Raw genomic sequence first — 19938 nt, forward strand, 5'->3', positions numbered from 1 at the left:
ATGAGTTAAATTGTGGAGTAAGCAAAAGGACTGTTTTCTCCATTTCTTCTCAGAAGACCGTTCCTCCCCGCTAACCCCAGAACAAGTTACTGTGTTCACTGTGCTAGCGCTTTACATCCAAGCCAGTGTTGCTCACAGCCACCCTGTGGATGGATACTGTTTTCAGGGTTTTTTTTTTGTTTTTTTTGTTTTTTTTGTTTTTTTCATTTTTCTGAAGCTGGAAACAGGGAGAGACAGTCAGACAGACTCCCGCATGCGCCCGACCGGGATCCACCCGGCACGCCCACCAGGGGCGACGCTCTGCCCACCAGGGGGCGATGCTCTGCCCATCCTGGGCGTCGCCATGTTGCGACCAGAGCCACTCTAGCGCCTGGGGCAGAGGCCACAGAGCCATCCCCAGCGCCCGGGCCATCTTTGCTCCAATGGAGCCTCGGCTGCGGGAGGGGAAGAGAGACAGAGAGGAAAGCGCGGCGGAGGGTGGAGAAGCAAATGGGCGCTTCTCCTGTGTACCCTGGCCGGGAATCGAACCCGGGTCCTCCGCACGCTAGGCCGATGCTCTACCGCTGAGCCACCGGCCAGGGCTGTTTTCAGTTATTCAATCACAGGTGAGGAAGCAAGCTAAGACCCCGAGTAATGCAATAAATGCTATAGTAACAAGGAAACAGACCTGACCGGAAGGACACCAAGGTCGCGCCCAAAGCATTGTTCTTCAATATGTTGTCCTCTGGATCTACCTTGCCTCAGAAGTTGAAAACCCTGCTGATTTGCTTCTTAGCCATCAAAATATGCCTCTTCTGTGTCTCTTTCCATTTGGAGCCTGTTCTCTGTTAAATGGGAAATCTATTAAGAAAATCCTGCCCCATTTATTAGTAGCCACTCAGCATGGTATCCTTCCCAGGCAACATGTTCATCAACTCTGATGATGGAAATTTCAGACTATGTCAGAGATTACGAAGGAACACTTTGGAGACTCATGGAACCTGAATTAATAGCTGAGTCAACTGTTTCTCAGAACAAGGAAAAAAAGAAAATTCAATTTAGAAAAAAAAATCAATGTTTAAGAATTGGTGAAATTCAATCCTGATTTTAGGTAATAATTATCTATATAAAATTAAATAACCATTTGAGCTAGTTATTAAATAAGATGTAGAAACATGAGTCACTAGTCCTCAAACTGTTTGGTCTTCAAACCTTTACACTTAAAAATTACTGAGGACTCCAAGCAATTTTTGTTTATGCATGCTATATCTATAAATACTTATATTAAAAATTAAAACTGAAATAGTTTAATAAAAATTTTAAATGTACTTAGTAATTCAAAAACTAATAAACCCATTTTTGAAAAAGACTTTAAATAAAAGTATTGCAAAACAATTGCATAAAATATTTTTTAAATAAAGGTTTAGAAGAGCTTTCCTATGCAATAATAATGATAATAATAATAATAAACCATTATGTTGATATAAATAACATTCTTATGAATAATAACTATATTTTCCAAGAAATAGAACAACAGCGTGGTTTTACATTCTTGTAAATTTCTTTAATGTCTATAGAAAACAGCTGATTCTCTTATCTTTTCTTCATTAATTTGCTTCACTATCACACATCAGGTAGCCTCTAGAAAACTCCACTGTACACTCAGAGAATGGGAGATATAAAGGCAAATAACACCTTACTATTAAGAAAAAAGTCTTGACCTTATGGATCACTGGAAAGGATTTCAGGAACCCCGTGAAGTCCTTGGACCACATGTTAAGAAACACTGTCTTAGAAGGTGACAGAGGACAATGTGACTTTGGGTGATGGGTATGCAACATAATTGAAAGACAAGATAACCTGGACTTGTTGATCTTTGAATATATGTAACCTGATTTATTGATGTCGCCCCATTAAAAAAATAAAATTATAAAAAAAAAAAAAGAAACACTGTCTTAAACCATACAAATGTAAGCTAGTATGGGGTTTTATGTTTAGCCATTTCAGCATCAAGTAGAACATTTAATAGAAAGTGAAACAAGACAGAGAAAATTTACAGACTAGACCAATCTTATACATGTAAGTATTCTTTATTTTTCAGGAGCATAGAGTAAGTTAGCATAATTCAGGGTCATAACTGATTACAACTACATTCTGCATTAGAAATCAGTCCACTAATTCAATTATTTTTGTCTTTCAAGATGCTTTGCAAGGTGGTTCCTGTCACATGAATATATAATAACACTAAAATGGGTTTCTATCCTCTGTACAAACTATTATTAAAGCTCCAATTAAATGTGAAGTCAAAATTCTTTTCACAAGCATATAGGTATTCAATGCCTACTATATGCAAGGCTCATAATAAGTTCTGGGCTTATAAAAATGTATAATCACTGTTCCTGCCCTTAAGCAATTTATATATGTAAATAGACTTACATCCTAGTATAAATATATTTTTTGCCATGTTCAATAATTTCCAAGTTAGTTTGATTATCAAATATCTAGACATTACCTGGAGAGATTTTAAAAATGTAGATTCCTGGACCTTGAGATATTCTGTTTAATTGGACCAGGTGGTACTCAGGTATTTAGATTTTAAAAAGTGATCCAGGTGATTGACATATAATGATGGGTTTGAGAATAAATACTAATCATATGGAACAAAGAAATGGATTTGGTACTTGCCCCTAGTACTAGCATACATAAAATATGATTTTTAAATTTCATCTTCAGTATTTCAAAAGTTGAAAATCTATGTTATCAAGAAAAAGGGTACATGTTTAATTTCATTCAGTTAAAATAGAAATAGATGTACGTATTTTAAACTTTTCTTTTAAGTGAGAAGAGGGGAGACAGAGAGACAGACTCCCGCTTGTGCCTATGCAGGGATCTACCTGACAAGTCCTCTTCTAGGGATACTCTGCCCATCTAGGGTCGTTGCTCAGAAACTGAACTATTTTTAGTGCCTGAGGTGGAGGCTCCACCTAGCCATCTTCAGCACCGGGGGCCAACTTGCTCAAACCATTTGTACCATGGCTGTGGAAAAGGAAGAGAGAGAGAGAGAAAGAGAGAAAAGGGGGAGGAGAGTAGTAGAGAAGCAGATGGCTACTTCTCCTGTGTGCCCTGACCAGGAGTCAAATATGGGACATCCACACACTGGGCCCACACTCTACCACTGAGCAAACTGGCCAGGTCCTCAAACCTTATGTAGTACATCTACCTTTATCACATAAAAATAATAATACAAGATGTCACCACAGCAGTTTCTAAAACACTACATCACTGGATTAAACAAGCATGTAATTTCAAAATGTGTTATTTTGTAGAGCTTTGATACAATTTCTTTAAAATAAAATCAATGAAATACCCTGTGTTTAACTACACTTGTCTTCAGGGTTTCACAGACTCCTTATAGTATTTCAAAACCTGTGGAGTCTTCCATCACAAATTTTCTTCCTTTTTTTTAAAGATTTTATTTATTGATTTTTAGAGACAGGAGAAAGAGGTAAAGGAGGGTAGGTAGGAGGGGGAAGCATTGACTCATAGTTGCTTCCATATATGCCTTGACCAAGCAAGCCCAGGGTTTCAAACAGTGACCTCAGTGTTCCATGTCAGATACTTTATCCACTGCGCCACCACAGGTCAGGACACAAATTTCTTTTGAGGGTATATTATAGGACAAGTAGCAACCTAGAGACCTACAATCCAGTGGGCATTGCAGTGGGTGTTCTTTGCTAATTGTAGCCATTATTAATTATATTCAAGTAAATAAGAAGTAAATAAGACAAAATATACAAGCCTAAACTTTCCTTCTTTCCTGACATGAGGTGAGGGTGGAGGGGGGTAGTAGCTATATCAGCCATAAATATGATGATTTTTTTAAAATTAGTGTATATTCTTCTTGATTTTTTTTTGACAGAAACAGAGAAAGTCAGAGAGAGAAACAGATAGGGACAGACAGACAGGAAGGGAGAGAAATGAGAAGTATCAATACTTTGTTGAGGCACCTTAGTTATTCATTGATAGCTTTCTCATATGTGCCTCAATGGGTGGGGGAAGGGTATAAAATGACCAATCATCCTCCTTTAGTAGGACAGTCCTTCTTTTGTTAAGTTCTGCACTCCCTCAAAAAGTGTCCTCCTACACGTCCTACTTTTTGATATTGGAAGATTAATCTATAAATGTCGGTATTCGATCGATGCAGAGGTGATCCATTGTGCGTGATGTGATGTATATGTATGTAAATGAGTACTTTTTTCTTTTTTTAAATTATTATTAATTTTAATGTGGTGACATTGATAAATCAGGGTACATATGTTCAGAGAAAACATCTCCAGGTAATTTTGATATTTGATTATGTTGCATACCCATAAACCAAAAAACATTGTCTTCCGTCACCTTCTACCTGGTTTTCTTTGTGCCCCACCCTTTTTCCCTCTCCTCTCCCCCTCCCCCGCCCCATAACCCCCACACTCTTATCCATGTCTCTGAGTCTCATTTTTATGTCCCACCTATTATGAAATAATATAGTTCTTAATTTTTTCTGATTTACTTATTTCATTCAGTATAATGTTATCAAGGTCCATCAATGTTGTTGTAAATGATCCAATGTCATCATTTCTCATGGCTGAGTAGTATTCCATAGTATATATGTACCAAAGCTTTTCAATCCACTTGTCCACTGACGGATACTTGGACTGTTTCTAGATCTTCGCTATTGTGAACAATGCAGCCATAAACATGGGGGTGCACTTCTCATTTTGAAATAGTGCTATGGTGTTCTTGGGGTATATTCCTAAGAGTGGGATAGTTGAGTCAAAAGGCAGTTTGATTTTTAATTTCTTGAGGAATCTTCATACTGTTTTCCACAGTGGTTGTACCAGTCTGCATTCCCACCAGCGGTGCGGGAGGGTTCCCTTTTCTTCACACCCTCGCCAGCATTTATTCTGTGTTGTTTTGTTGATGAGCGCCATTCCGACTGGTGTGAGGTGATATCTCATTGTGGTTTTAATTTGCATTTCTCTAAATGATTAGTGATGTTGAGCATTTTTTCATATGCTTATTGGCCATCTGTATGTCCTCTTTGGAGAAGTGTCTATTCATTTCTTTTGCCCATTTTTTGATTGGATTGTTTGTCTTCCTGGTGTTGAGTTTTAAAAGTTCTTTATAAATTTTGAGATCAGACGAGATCAGGCGTATTCAGGGTGGTAAGGCCATAGATTATAAATTTTGGACATTAACCCCTTATCAGACATATTGTCAAATATGTCAAAATTGTGTAGTTTGTCTTTTAATTCTGTTCTTATTATCTTTAGCTGTACTAAAGCTTTTTAGTTTGAAATAGTCCCATTTGTTTATCCTGTCTTTTATTTCACTTGCCTGTGGAGATAAATCGGCAAATATATTGCTACAAGAGATGTCAGAGAGCTTACTGCCTATGTTTTCTTCTAAGATGCTTATGGTTTTACAGCTTACATTTAAGTCTTTTATCCATTTTGAGTTTATTTTTGTGAATGGTGTAAGTTGGTGGTCTAATTTCATTTTTTGCAGGTAGATGTCCAAATTTCCCAACACCATTTGTAAAAGAGGCTGTCTTTACTCCATTGTATGTTCTTACCTCCTTTGTCAAATATCAGTTGTCCATAAAGGTGTGGGTTTATTTCTGGGTTCTCTGTTCTGTTCTATTGATCTATATGCCTGTTCTTATGCCAGTACCAGGCTATTTTGAGTACAATGACCTTGTAGTATAACTTGATATCAAGAAGTATGATACCACCCACTTTATTCTTTCTTTCCAAAATTGCTAAGGCTATTTGTGTTCCTTTTTGGTTCCATATGAATTTTTGGAGTATGTGTTCTGTATCTTTGAAGTATGTCATTGGTATTTTAATTGGTATTGCATTGAATTTATAAATTGCTTTGGGTAATATAGACATTTTAATGATGTTTATTCTTCTTAACCATGAGAACGGCATATGCTTCCACTTGTATCTTTCTTGATTTCTTTTATCAATGCTTTATCATTTTCTGAGTACAATTTTTTAATCTCCTTGGTAAAATTTACTTCTAGGTACTTTATTTTTTTGGTTGCAATACTGAATGGGATTGTTTTCTTAATTTCTCTTTCTGACAGTTCATTTTTGATGTTTAAAAATGCTTCTGATTTCTGAGTATTAATTTTATACCTTGCACCTTGCTGAACTCATTTATCAGGTCCAGTAGTTTTTTGACTGAGACTTTAGGGTTTTCTATATACAATAACATACCATCTGCAAATAATGATAATTTTACTTCTTCTTTACCAATTTGGATTCCTTTTATTTCTTTTTCTTGTCTGACTGCTGTGGCTAGGACTTCCAGAACTATGTTGAATAAGAGTTACAAAAGGGGGCAATCTTGCCTTGTTCCTGATCTTAAGGGGATTGCTTTTAATTTTTTCCCATTGAGTATGATGTTGGCTGTGGGTTTGTCATAGATTGCCTTTATCATGTTGAGGTATGTTTCCTGTATTTCCACTTTGCTGAGAGTTTTGATAATAAATGGGTGCTGGATTTTATCAAATGCTTTTTCTGCATTTATTGAAATTATCATGTGGTTTTTCTCCTTCCTTTTTTTTATGTTATGAATCACATTGATTGATTTGCAAATATTGTACCAGCCTTGCCTCCTCAGAATAAATCCCACTTGATAATGATGTATGATTTTTTCATATATTGCTGGATCCAGTTTGCTAATATTTTCTTCAGGATTTTAGCATCTAAATTCATTAGGGATATTGGCCTATAATTTTCTTTGTGTTGTCTTTGCCTGGTTTTAGAATCAGAATTATGCTCGCCTCATAAAAGGAGCTTGGAAGTCTTCCTTCCTCTTGAATTTTTTGAAATAGCTTGAAAAGGATAGAAATTAGTTCTTTGAATATTTGGTAGAATTCACTTGTGAAGCCATCAGGCCCAGGACTTTTCTTTCTTGGGAGTTTTTTGATAACTGTTTCGATCTCATTTGTTGTAATTGGTCTGTTTAGGTTTCCTGATTCTTCCAGATTGATATTTGGAGGATTATATGTTTCAAGGAATTTGTCCATTTTATCTAGGTTGTCTAGTTTTTTGTCATACAGTTCGTCATAGTCTTTTCTTACAATATTTTGTATTTCTGTTGTGTCAGTTGTTATTTCTTCACTCTCATTTCTAATTTTATTTATTTGGGTCCTCCCTCTTTTTTTCTTGGTGAGTCTTGTTAAAGGTTCATCAATCTTGTTTACCTTTCCAAAGAACCAGTTCCTGGTTTCATTGATCCTCTGTATTGTTTCTTTAGCCTCTATGTCATTTATTTCTGCTCTGAATTTTATTATTTTCTCCCTTCTACTACCTCTGGGATTTACTTGCTGTTCTTTTTCTAGTTCTTTTAGATGCAGGGTCAAGTTGTTTATTTGAGCTTTTTCTACCTTCTTAAGATATGCCTGTAATGCTATGAACTTCCCTCTCAGGACTGCTTTTGTATAAATTTTGAGTTAATCTATGCTCATTATCATTCATTTCTAGGAATTTTTTTATTTGTTTCTTGCTCTCATTGTTAACCCATTCGTTATTTAATAACATGCTATTTAGTTTCCAAGTGTTTGAGTATTTTTCAGTTTTTCTTTTGTAGTTGATTTCTAGTTTCATGCCATTGTGATCAGAGAAGATGCTTGATATGATTTCAATCTTCTTAAATTTGTTGAGACTGCGTTTGTGCCATAACATGTGGTCTATCCTAGAGAATGTACCATGAGCACTTGAAAAGAATATATAGCGTGTTCGTAAAGTCATGGTGCACTTTTGACCAATCACAGGAAAGCAAGAAAAGATGATAGAAATGTGAATTTGCACCAAATTAAAGGAAAACCCTTCCAGTTTCTGTAGGATGATGTGGCAGCATGTGCACAGATGATAACGTAACACTGTGTATATAGCAGAGCAGCCCATGGCCATGGCAGTTGAGATGTGGACAGTACAGAGGAAAGTTCAGTGTGTTCTGTGGCTTGCTAAATTCGAATCCGTGACCAAAGTGCAATGTGAATATCGGCGCGTTTATAACAAAGTGCCACCACATAGGAATAACATTACTCGGTGGAATAAGCAGTTGAAGGAAACCGGCAGTTTGGTGGAGAAACCCCGTTCTGGTAGGCCATCAGTCAGAGACGAGTCTGTAGAGGCTATATGGGATAGCTTTTACCTAAGGAGCCCTAGAAAATCTGTGCGTGAGCCCACATCAAACTGCATTGAATAGGTATGAAACTGGGAGAGTTTTCCTTTTATTTGGTGCAGATTGCACATTTCTATCGTCTTTTGTTGCTTTCCTGTGACTTGTCAAAAGAGAACCATGACTTTACGGACACAGTATATGCTGCTGCCTTAGGGTGAAAGGTTCTGAAGATATCTATTAAATCTAGTTGATCTAGTGTGTCCTTTAAGGCTGCTGTTTCTTTGTTAATTTTCTTTCTTGAGAATCTATCTAGTGATGTTAGTGGGGTATTGAAACCCCCTACTATTACAGTATTGCTGTGGATCTTGCCCTATATATCCATCAAAGTCTCCTTTATATATTTAGGTTTTCCTATATTAGGTACGTAGATATTTATAATGGTTATATCTTCTTGTTGGATTGCTCCTTTTATCATTATGTAGTGACCTTATTTATCTCTTACTATAACCTTTGTTTTAAAGTCCATTTTGTCTGAAATAACTATTGCTACCCCAGCTTTTTTTTCATTTGCATTTGCATGAAATATTTTTTTTCATCCTTTTATCTTCAGTCTATGTGCATCTTTTGTTTCAAAGTGTGTCTCTTGTCAACATCATATTTATGGGTCCTGTTTTCTTATCCACGCAGCAACCCTATGTCTTTTGATCAGATCATTTAAGATTATTATTGATATGTAGTTGTATATTGCCATTTTATTCTTTAATGCTGTATTTCTCTTTTGCTATATTCTCTTTTCTTTTTGATCTGTTTATAACAGGCCCCTTAGCATTACTTGCAGCATTGGTTTAGATATAATGAATTCCTTGAGTTTGTTTTTTTTTTGTCTGAGAAGGTTTTTATTTCTCCTTTGATTTTAAATGATAGCCTTGCTGGATAAAGAAGTCTTGATTGTAGGCTCTTGTTCTGCATTACTTTGATTATTTCTTGCCATTCCCTTCTGGCCTCAAGTGTTTCTGTTAAGAAGTTGGATGTCATCCTTATGGGGGCTCCTTTGTAGATGATAGACTTTTTTTTTTTTCTAGCAGCTTTTAATATTTTCTCTTTATCACTTAGCTTTGGTATTTTAATTATAATGTGTCTTGGTGTAGATTTCTTTGGATTTCTCTTTAATGGAGTTCTCTGTGTTTCTTGAACTTGTGACACATTTTCCTGTGTTAATTTAGGGAAATTTTCAGCTATGATATGATTGAACAAAGTCTCTATACCTTGTTTTTTCTCTTCTTCTTCAGGAACCCCTATGATGCGGATGTTATTTCTCTTCATGTTGTCACAGAGCTCTCTAAGAGTTTCTTCAGACTTTTTGAGTTTCTTTTCTTTTTTCTGCTCTGCTTCTGTGCCTTCATTTATCTTGTCCTCTAACTCACTGATTTGATCCTCAGACTCATTTATCCTGCTTTTAATTCCTTCCATTGTGGTCTTTATTTCTGATATTGTATTTGTCATTTCTGACTGATTCTTTTTTATTATTTCAATGTCCTTTTTTATATTTGCTATGTCTTTTTTAGGTGTTCATAATGACAATCTATTGTTGTTCTAAGATCTTTGGACATCCTAACAATTGTTATTTTAAACCTTCATCCAGTAATTTGGTTATATCTGACTCATTCAGGTCCTTTTCTGGGGATTTCTCTTGATTCATTTGTGTTGCATATCTCTGCCTTCCCATTTTGTCTGTGTATAAGAAGGTTTTGGATACTGGAGTCCAATGGGTGTGGCCTCTGTCTTCTCTAGGTGTGGTCTGTCTGCAGGCCCTCCACCTGCTCTGCCATTGCTGCCTAGGGCATTCGGGTATGGATGTTGCCTGTGCCTGACTGCTGGGGCTGTTGCTGCAGTTTCTGCCTCTCCTCCATGGAAGGGTCTGTGATCCCTTGAGTCTTGGGACCCTCAGCCTTTACCCCACCTCCATGGGTGGGGTTATGCAGCGCACCAGGGGCCGCAAGCACGGATGAGCATCTTTGCTCAGCTGCGAGTCTCTGCCTGTTTCCAGGCTTTTATCCCACCCCTGTCGGAGGAGCCAGCTTGCAGGTCGGCTACAAGCCTCAGTTTTTCAGGCCCAGCAAGGCTGTGCATTCCCGTGCCCTTGCTCAGCAGCGGGTCTCTGCCCTTTCCGGGGCTCTTGCTTTGCCCCCACAGGTGGGATTGCAAGTGGGTCCACAGTTGGGCCTGACCACTTTCGCATGTCCCCTCCACCCCTGCTGGGCAAGACTGAGCTCACACCCAGGCCTCAGTCATGGCCGGCCAACTTCTGCCCTTGCCGACAGAACCGTGCTTCCACGTCCTGCCCCTGCCCATCCTCCAGCAGCCCTCAGCTGCGTGGGTGGGGGCGCTGGAGCTCAGACCGTAACACTCCATCCTGTAGTCCTGACAACTCCTTCCTTCTAAGCGACTCTGCTCTGAGTGCCATGGGAGAGCTTGTTTGGCTGGTGTCCTTCTTTCCTTTGCTGGTATTGCTATTTCCAGGGGAAATATTCACTTCAGATTTGGGGAGTGACTCAACCCAGGGTTTAGGGTGGCTGTCTCTCAAAGTGCTTCTCCCTGTGCCTCCTAGATTACACTCTCTTCCCACTACTTTGGTCCTCTCCTCTCTCCCCGTACCCTGGAGCCCTGGGTGAGTGGTTGTGAGAGAGGTTTTCTGTGCAGTCCCTTTAAGAAGAATCCTGGGTCTGAGAAATCTGTCCCTTTCTTACAAACAGTATACTGACTTGTTTCACAGTTAAATACTGTCCATATGCCTCTTCTAGGCTCTGAGGCTGTAGGCTGGGGCTTTGTTCCTGAAGCTCAGGACCCTCCCCTCTCCACTAAACTCACTTCTCACCACACAAGTCTCTCCTGGCTGCCGTTTGCTCCGGGGAGCTGGGAAGCCCTCTCTGCGTTTTCACTTTTCCTACCAGTCTCAGTGTGGTTTCTTCAGTGATCCTTGGTTGAAGAGTCCTCTTAGTTTAGTCCAAAGTTGATTTTTCCCAACATTAGTTCTTTATTTCTCCTCCTTGTGGGCCACCTTGTTGTCTAGGCCTCAACCAAGGGCACTTGGGGTTCACCAGAGATGGGAAGGCTCCACATGGTGCCCAGTCTCCCTCTCTCCAGTGAGTACTTTTTTCTTACAATTATTATTAAAAATTAATAGGCATGTAAGCATAATTACAATATAAAATATTACAAATATTTTTATTATGCATTTATCATATTATAGTGTATTATTGTTACAATAAATAAAATGTTTCTTTTATTTACAATATTGTTTTCTTCAATTTATTTTAGTTCTCCTTTTCATCGTAAAAAAGTTGGTCACCTTACAGGGATCAGCTACAGCAGAGTGAGTGATCCCTTGCTCAAGCCAGTGACCTTGGGCTTCAAGCCAGTGACCTTTGGGCTCAAGCCAGCAGACTATGAGGTCATGTCTATGATCCCACGCTCAAGCCAGCGACCCTGTGCTCAAGCTGGTGACCTTGGGGTTTTGAACTTGGGTCTTCTGTGTCCCAGTCCAATGCTCTATCCACTGTACCACTGCCTGGTCAGGCTTGATTTTTTAAAAAAAATTTTTAATTGAAGAGCCAGAGAGAGAGAGAAGCATTCATTTATTGTTCTACTTAGTTGTGCATTCATTGGTCTCTTCCCATATGTGCTCTGACCCGGGATCAAACCCACAATCTTGGTGGTTCAAGTTGAGGCTCTGATTGAGCTAACTGGCGAGAACCTATTCCTCTTGATTTTGTGATTTAAAGTACCTTCAAAATTAAAGACTCACTGCCCAGATCTTGATCTCTATATACTTTTGCTCGTGAAAAAGAATCTGGACTTATTGGAGAAAACAGCTGATTTGATAACTAGGGCAGGAAGATACAAAATGACCTGGAACACATTGTTGTGCTAAATAAGGAAGTGCTCATAAAATAAAATGGAGGCATGTCACAGGAGCCAGCTTGAAGAGACTCTCATTATCCTTATCTGGGATAACTAGAGTATCAAACTAAGAATAATAATGAATTAGTATTTGTTAAATAAAATAAGAATCCATTATTCTGTACTAAAGAGAGAGGGATAGGTAGAAAAGAAAATTATTTCTTAAAAGAGACTGCCTACTGATACATAAACAGAGAGAGTAGAGGAGTTGTAATAATCACTATTTTTCAACCATCAAGGAAAACATTGGTTTTGAGAAACATCATGAGTGGATTCTAAATCTAGAGGGTAAGATTGATGAAAAGCAGCATATTTTTGGGTTTCTAAAGTATTTTCCCATAGATTGTGTACTATTGAAAGAAGAAAATAGTTATCATACAGTGGAGAAACTAGAAACACTTTGATCATTGATCATATGCCTCCTGATGTAATACCCCAAGAAGTTTGAATCTAATCATGACGAAATATCAACTAACCCCACATTAAGGAACTTCCTATTAAATAATTTTCATGATTCTAGAACTATACAATCATCCTAGAGGGAGTCATGAAGAAGTAGAAACTCTAAATAGACTCATAAGCAGGGAAGATAGAAACAACTATCAAAAAACTTCCCCAAAAATGCAAGTCCAGGACCACATGACTACATTAGTGAATTCTACCAAATATTAAAAGAAGGTTTGGTACCTATCCTTCTCAAACCTTCCAAAATTTAGAAGAAAAAGTAATACTCCATAACACATTTTATGAGGCCAACATAACCCTGATACCAAAACCTGACAAGGACAACACAAAAAAGGACAACTGTAGACCAACATTTCTAATGAATACAGATACAAAAATTCTAAACAGAATACTAGCAAATCAAATACAACAATACATTAAAAAAATAATACATCATGACCAAATGGGATTCATTCCAGGAGCACTAGGATGGTTCAACATATATAAATCAATCAATGTAATACACCACATCAACAAAACAAAAGACAAAAATCATATGATTTTATCAATAGATTCATAAAAGGCATTTGATAAGAAAAAACATCCATTTATGTTTAAGACACTCAATAAAATGAGTGTAGAAGGAAAATACCTCAACATAATAAAGGCCATATATGACAAATCATCAGCCAATATCACACTGCCTGACTTCAAATTATACTACAGAGCCACAATAATCAAAACAGCATAGTATTGGCTCTAGCCAGGTGGCTAAGTGATAGAGCATCGGCCCAGCGAGTGATAGTTCCAGGTTTGATTTTCAGTCAGGGCACACAGAAGTGCCCATCTGCTTCTCTACCCTTCCCCCTCACCTTTCTCTCTGTCTCTCTCTTCCCCTCCCACAGCCAAGGATCCACTGGACAAAATTGGCCGGGTCGCTGAGGATGGCTCCATGGCCTCTGCCTCAGGCACTAGAATGGCTCCAGTTGCAGCAGAGCAATGCCCCAGATGGGCAGAGAATTTCCCCCTAGTGGGCATGCCGGATGGATCCCAGTCAGGAGCATGTCGAGTTTGCCTCTCTGCCTCTTTACTTCTCACTTCAGAAAAATACAAAAATAATAAATAAATAAATAAATAAATAAATAAATAAATAAATCTCCAGCATGGTATTGGCAGAAAAACAGATAATATAGACTCATGGAACAGAATTGAGAGCCCAGCAATAAAACCATATATATATGGACAAATAATCTTTGACAAAGGAGCCAGAAACACATAGTGGAGAAAAGAAAGCCTCTTTAATAAGTGATGCTAGAAAAATTGGAAAGCCACATGCAAAAGATTAAAACTTGACTACAGTTTGTCCCCTTGCACAAAAATTAATTTAAAATGGATCAAAGACCTAAATATAAGAACTGAAACAATAAATTACATAGAAGAAAACATAAGTACTAAACCCATGAACTTTGGCTGTAAAGAATAGTTTATGAATTTGATGCCAAAGGCACAGGAAGTAAAGGCAAAAATAAGTGGATGGTATCATATCAAACTAAAAAACTTCTGCACAGTAAAAGAAACTAACAACAAAATTTAAAGTAATCTAAATAAATGGGAGATGATATTTGCTAACAACAGCTTGATAAGGAGTTAATATCCAAAATATATAAAGAACTAACAAAGCTCAGCAACAAAGAAGCAAACCAATTTAAAAATGGGGAGAGGACCTGAACAGATACTCCTCCCAAGAGAACATACAAATATAAAAAGATGCTCATTTTCACTAGCTGTTAAAGAAATGCAAATCAAAACTACAATAAAATACGACCTCATACCTCTTAAATTGGCTATTATCCACAAGACAGATAATAAGTGTTGGAGAGGCTGTGGAGAAAAAGGAACCCTTATTCACTGCTGGTGGGAATGTAAACTGGTACAGCCATTATAGAAGAAACTATGGTGGCTCCTCAAAAAAATTAACAATAGAACTACCTTATGACCCAGCAATCATCTACTGAGACCTACCCCCAAAACTCGAAAACATTGATATGTAAAGACACATGCACCTCCATGTTCATTGCAGCATTATTCACAGTGGCTAAGACATGGAAACAACCAAACTGTCCTTTGACAGAGGCTTGAATAAAGAAGCTGTGGCACATATATACATGGAATACTACTCAGCCATAAGAAATGACATTTGACATTTACGACATCATGGATGGACTTTGAGAACGTTATACTGAGTAAAATAAGTAAATCAGGAAAAGCTAAGAACTATATGATTTCACACATAGGTGGGATATAAAACTGAAACTCACAGACATAGATAAAAGTGAAGTGGTTACCAGGAGGAGGAGGTCTTGGAAGAAGAAGGTTGTGGGAAAAGGAGTAAAGAGGGACAAATATATGGTAATGGAAAATGGTTTGACTTGGGCGATGGGTGCATAACATAAGCAACAGTTCAAATACTATAGAAATGTTTACTTGAAACCTATGTACTCTTATTGATCAATGTTATCCCATTAAATTTAATTTTCTAAATAAAATTTTAAAAAATGATAAATAACTGCCATGGAAGACAAAAAACAAAAACAACAACAAAAAAACCCAAACCAGGCCCTGGCCGGTTGGCTCAGCAGTAGAGCGTCGGCCTAGCGTGTGGAGGACCCAGGTTCGATTCCCGGCCAGGGCACATAGGAGAGGCGCCCATTTGCTTCTCCACCCCTCCGCCGCGCTTTCCTCTCTGTCTCTCTCTTCCCCTCCCGCAGCCAAGGCTCCATTGGAGCAAAGATGGCCCGGGCGCTGGGCATGGCTCTGTGGCCTCTGCCTCAGGCGCTGGAGTGGCTCTGGTCGCAATATGGCGACGCCCAGGATGGGCGGAGCATCGCCCCCTGGGGGGCAGAGCACCGCCTCTGGTGGGCGTGCCGGGTGGATCCCGGTCGGGCGCATGCGGGAGTCTGTCTGACTGTCTCTCCCTATTTCCAGCTTCAGAAAAATGAAAAAAAGAAAAAAAAAAAAAGAAAAAAAAAAAAAAAAACCCAAACCAGGCTGAAGAAGTAACTGTACCATATTACAAGGGACTAAAGAGACCTGACAATTACAGTTGATTCACGATAAACTGTTAACTTGTATGGGGAAGGGTGGTGCCATAAGGGATTTGTTGGAACAATTGGTAAAATTGGAATATGGACCAATTGTTTTTAAGTTAAGGGCTTCCCAATTTCTCCCTCTTACATTTCATTCCAAAATGGGCTAGATTAACATTCATCATGAACCTTTTAATTTATTTAGTCTCTTTATTTCCACTGTTATTAGTAGTAGCAAGGTGGTAGTTACCTTTTATGATTTTAGTTTATTGTATGATATCAATAAGAACAAAAGCAGCTGGATTTACAAAAGACAAAAAAAAAAATCTAATCCCAGTTGCAGGAACATTTTATATTTCCAAATAAAATCTGATTCTAGATGGGTTTTTTTTTTTTTCTGTGTGTAAAATCACTGTTTTAATATAACTAACAAGGTAACTCAAGGTGCTTCTCTTTCTTCTCCTTGGGGAATAACATCGCAATCCATTGACTCTCTTCCTTTCCTTGTAATTATTCACACCATCAAATAAAGAAGATCTGTTGATTATTTCTCCTTAAATGTTAAAAATATTTATTTATTTCAATCTATACTACTGGTCCTATCTTCACCTGAATTACTGCATAATCCTTTCCACAGACCTAGCTGCTTCTATCTTTCCCTGCTATTCCATTCTAGATGTTTAAAAAAAAATTGACTACTTGAGCCAGTTATTCAGATTAATTAAAGTTAAACAAGGGAGAAAACGCAAAGGAAATAGACTTATTCTTTTCCTTAAATTATTTTTAATAATTAGCTTTTCTACTTACTAAAAGTATCATCTAAAATTTCCTCTAAACTAATTGGTTAAGGCTAAGTTTGTTTGTTTTAGTTTATCTCACAATTTTTAAACATTATTTTCTGATTACAAAGCTATGAATACCCTTAAAATCAAACAATTGAGAAACACCTGAAATAAAAAAATAAGTTCTCCTCTCCACTGTAATGTTACCCACAAAAAAATAACCATGAAGTTTTTGTATCCTTCTAGACTTTTCCATACTGTACCAATGTGTCTATCTGTATGTGTGTACAGTAATTTTTAATGAGACTCATTCTGTACAATTTTTATTTTTATTTATTTAAATTTTTTATTGATTGATTGATTTAGAGAGAGAGAAAACATCAATTTGTTGTTCCATATATTTATGCACTCATTGATTGATTCTTGTATGTGCCCTGACCAAGGAGCAAACCCACAACCTTGTCAGATTGAGATAACACTCTAACCAACTGAGCTACCCGGCCAGGGCTGTGTTCTTTTATTTCTTATTTAACAGGTAAGTCTTTTTAAATTTAATTTTATTTGGTTAAAGTTGTGCCTATATAGTCTTTTATATGTAGTTTTTGTTTGTTAGTTGTTTAGTTGAGAAGAGAGGAGATAGTGAGGCAGACTCCTGCATGTGGGGATCCACCAGCAACCCCATCTGGGACCAATGTTGAGTACTACGCTATTTTTTAGCACCTGAGGCTGATGTGCTCGGACCAACCAAGCTACCCTCAGTACCTGGGGCCACGCTCAAATCAATCAAGCCACTGGCTGCAGGAGAGGAAGAGGGATAGAAGGGGACAGGGAAGGGGAGAGAAGCAGATGGTCACTTCTCCAGTGTGCCCTGACCAGGAATAGAACCTAGGACATCCATACACTAGGCCAATGCTCTACCCACTGAGCCACCAGCCATGGCTCAGGGACTATGCATAGTTTTAAATTATTTAAAGATAATTCAACAAATAAAAGTTGTTTCTAATCATTATGTAACTATTGGTCAAATAAGTTTTTAAATATGGTATATGTTTGCTCACTTATAGTTTGCATTGGGTGTGAGGGACAGGCTGTAAGCAGGCAGGGTGGTTATAGCCTAAGGCTTAGTTTTAAGACTAAGCTTTTCCCCACACCCTTGATTGATTGCATGATGTGGGGTGGTGCACTCTCATGAGGAATCCCATTAGGCCTCAGAGAAGTGACTTTGTATCAGAGACTTCCTTGTTTGTATATTGGATTAAAGGTTTTGCTTTCTACACCACAAAGTGGGGCAGACCTGGAGCTTGCTCTCTCGGTTCCTGAGATTAGCATTAGGGAAGAGAGTAGAGAAAGGAGAGCAGAGAAAGGCCACATGGAGGAGAGCAGAAGCAGCCAAGATGGCAGAATACTGAAAGAGAAGCCAGTTTGTGCAGAGTTTGTGCAGAGAGAAGGAGATGGGGAACAGAGATGAATAAGGCTAGTGAGCTAGAAACCTTTGATTCTAGGAAACTTGGATAATTCAGTAGCTTTATGGAAACTGAATGAGTGGGTTTTGGAGCCCAGTGTGTGTTTTTACTTGCCTGCCAGGTGCAAGCTAGGATTAAAGGTAATGGCCCACCAGTTCTTGGCTCCATTGTTTCATCACCATCTGTCTGAATCAAGAGTGAACCTGCATGGGCCAGACTGCTATGATGGTAGCCATGACTACTGGCTTTACAGTAACACATCCATGTGGTTTAAAATCGAAAAAGTACAAAGATTTATACTATGAAAAATCTCCCTTCTACCTCTGTCCCTGAGACATACAAATCACAAGGCAACAAATGACATTAGTTTTTATGCCTCCTTCATACATATACTAATACACACATGTACACACTTCGAGGATCTTTTCATATAATTAAATAAAGGGCTTACTAAGTTTTTTTATGTAGCTTCATGGTATTCATTGAATAGACATGCCTTTAATTTGACATCTCTATACAATGGAATACCTAATTTATCTAATCATATATTTAGGATGGTTCCAATTTTCACTCTTGCAAATAATCCATTGTAAATATACATCATTTTGCTTGTGTGAGTAATCTATGGAGTAAATTCCTAGAAATGGAGTTGTGGGTCAAAAGTTTCATGAGTTAGGTTTCCTGGGAAGCAGATTCTGGGACAGAAATTTAGAGGGTAGTATGTTTATTAGAGCATGACCTTGACTGTAGAAAGAAGGGGGAAGTGGGATTGAGCAGAAGGAGAAGCTGAACTTTGAGGGGCCCATGCAGCCTCAATCAAACCCCATACGGAAGCTGTGGAGCTGAAATGACCTCTCAGAATTGGCCCACATTAAGTGGAAATTGCTGGGCCTTTATAATACTTCCTCCTTCAATAGTCACTGGATGTGGGCTTTCCCAGGAAGGCATTGACCTTAGGTGAGGCAAACTCTTTGAAGTTGAGGCAAAACTTGAATGGGCTGACAGTTGAAGATTGCAGACAGAACATCCAGCAGCTGGAACAGCAAGACCTTCTTTGAAGAGCGATATCTGGGTGGTCCATCTTCATGTCCAACCCAAAAGGGTATCTAAATTTTGTGACTTTGGTAGATCTTGCCAAATTGCCATACCAAGTTATACCCCTACCAACAATGTAGGAGAAGGCTTGTTTACTCATATTCTTCCCAACACAGAGTGTTATCAAACTACTAGAGTTTTGTTAGTCTGCTTAAGAGAAAAGTGACATCTCAGTGTGGTTTTGATTTTCCTTTCTTTTATTTTGAGGAAACTTGAACTTGTTTTTATAATTTTAAGACCCATTTCTCCTTTTTTTTTTTCTTTAAACAGTCTGTTTTATCCTTTGCACATTTTTCTATTGGGTTGATTTCTTTTTATAAGTGATATGTAGGAACTCTCAATATTAGGGAAATTAGCCATACTCTCATCACATAACCTCATACTATAGTCATATGATGATAATATTTAGATAAATTAACATTTTGTGTTTCCTGATTATGACTAACCATTATTTACAAGTGAGTCACATGAACTACTATAATTACCCTTTCTTTCTTATATCATTTCTGATTTTGCTATAGTTAGTAATTGGTTCATTTTTAAATTTTAATTTAATTGAATTAATTTATTGTATTTACATAGATTCTAATGTCCCCCATGTTCCCCAGTACATCCCCTCTGTCTCCCTCCCCATAACGCTCTGTCCCCTTCTGTTGGGCAGATAAAATGTATTATGCTCACTTTGTTAAAGAGGCCGTTGCCCAGGTGATATTAATGTGTGTTGAGAATTGTAGCCTGGGGCTTGGTTTTGGGATTAAGCCTTTCCCACTCTTTTTGATGTGGGGTGGTACAATCCAATCATGCCTCAGAAAGTGACTTTGTATTGGAGACTTCCCTATTTTGTATATTGGATTAGAGGTTGTGAAGCTACAATATAAAATGGGGGCGGAACGGGAGTTTGCGCGCTTGGTTCCTGAGGTTAGCATGAGAGAGCAGAGAGGGTAGAGC

Source organism: Saccopteryx bilineata, chromosome 9 (assembly GCF_036850765.1).
Source record: "Saccopteryx bilineata isolate mSacBil1 chromosome 9, mSacBil1_pri_phased_curated, whole genome shotgun sequence".
Classification (NCBI taxonomy): domain Eukaryota; kingdom Metazoa; phylum Chordata; class Mammalia; order Chiroptera; family Emballonuridae; genus Saccopteryx; species Saccopteryx bilineata.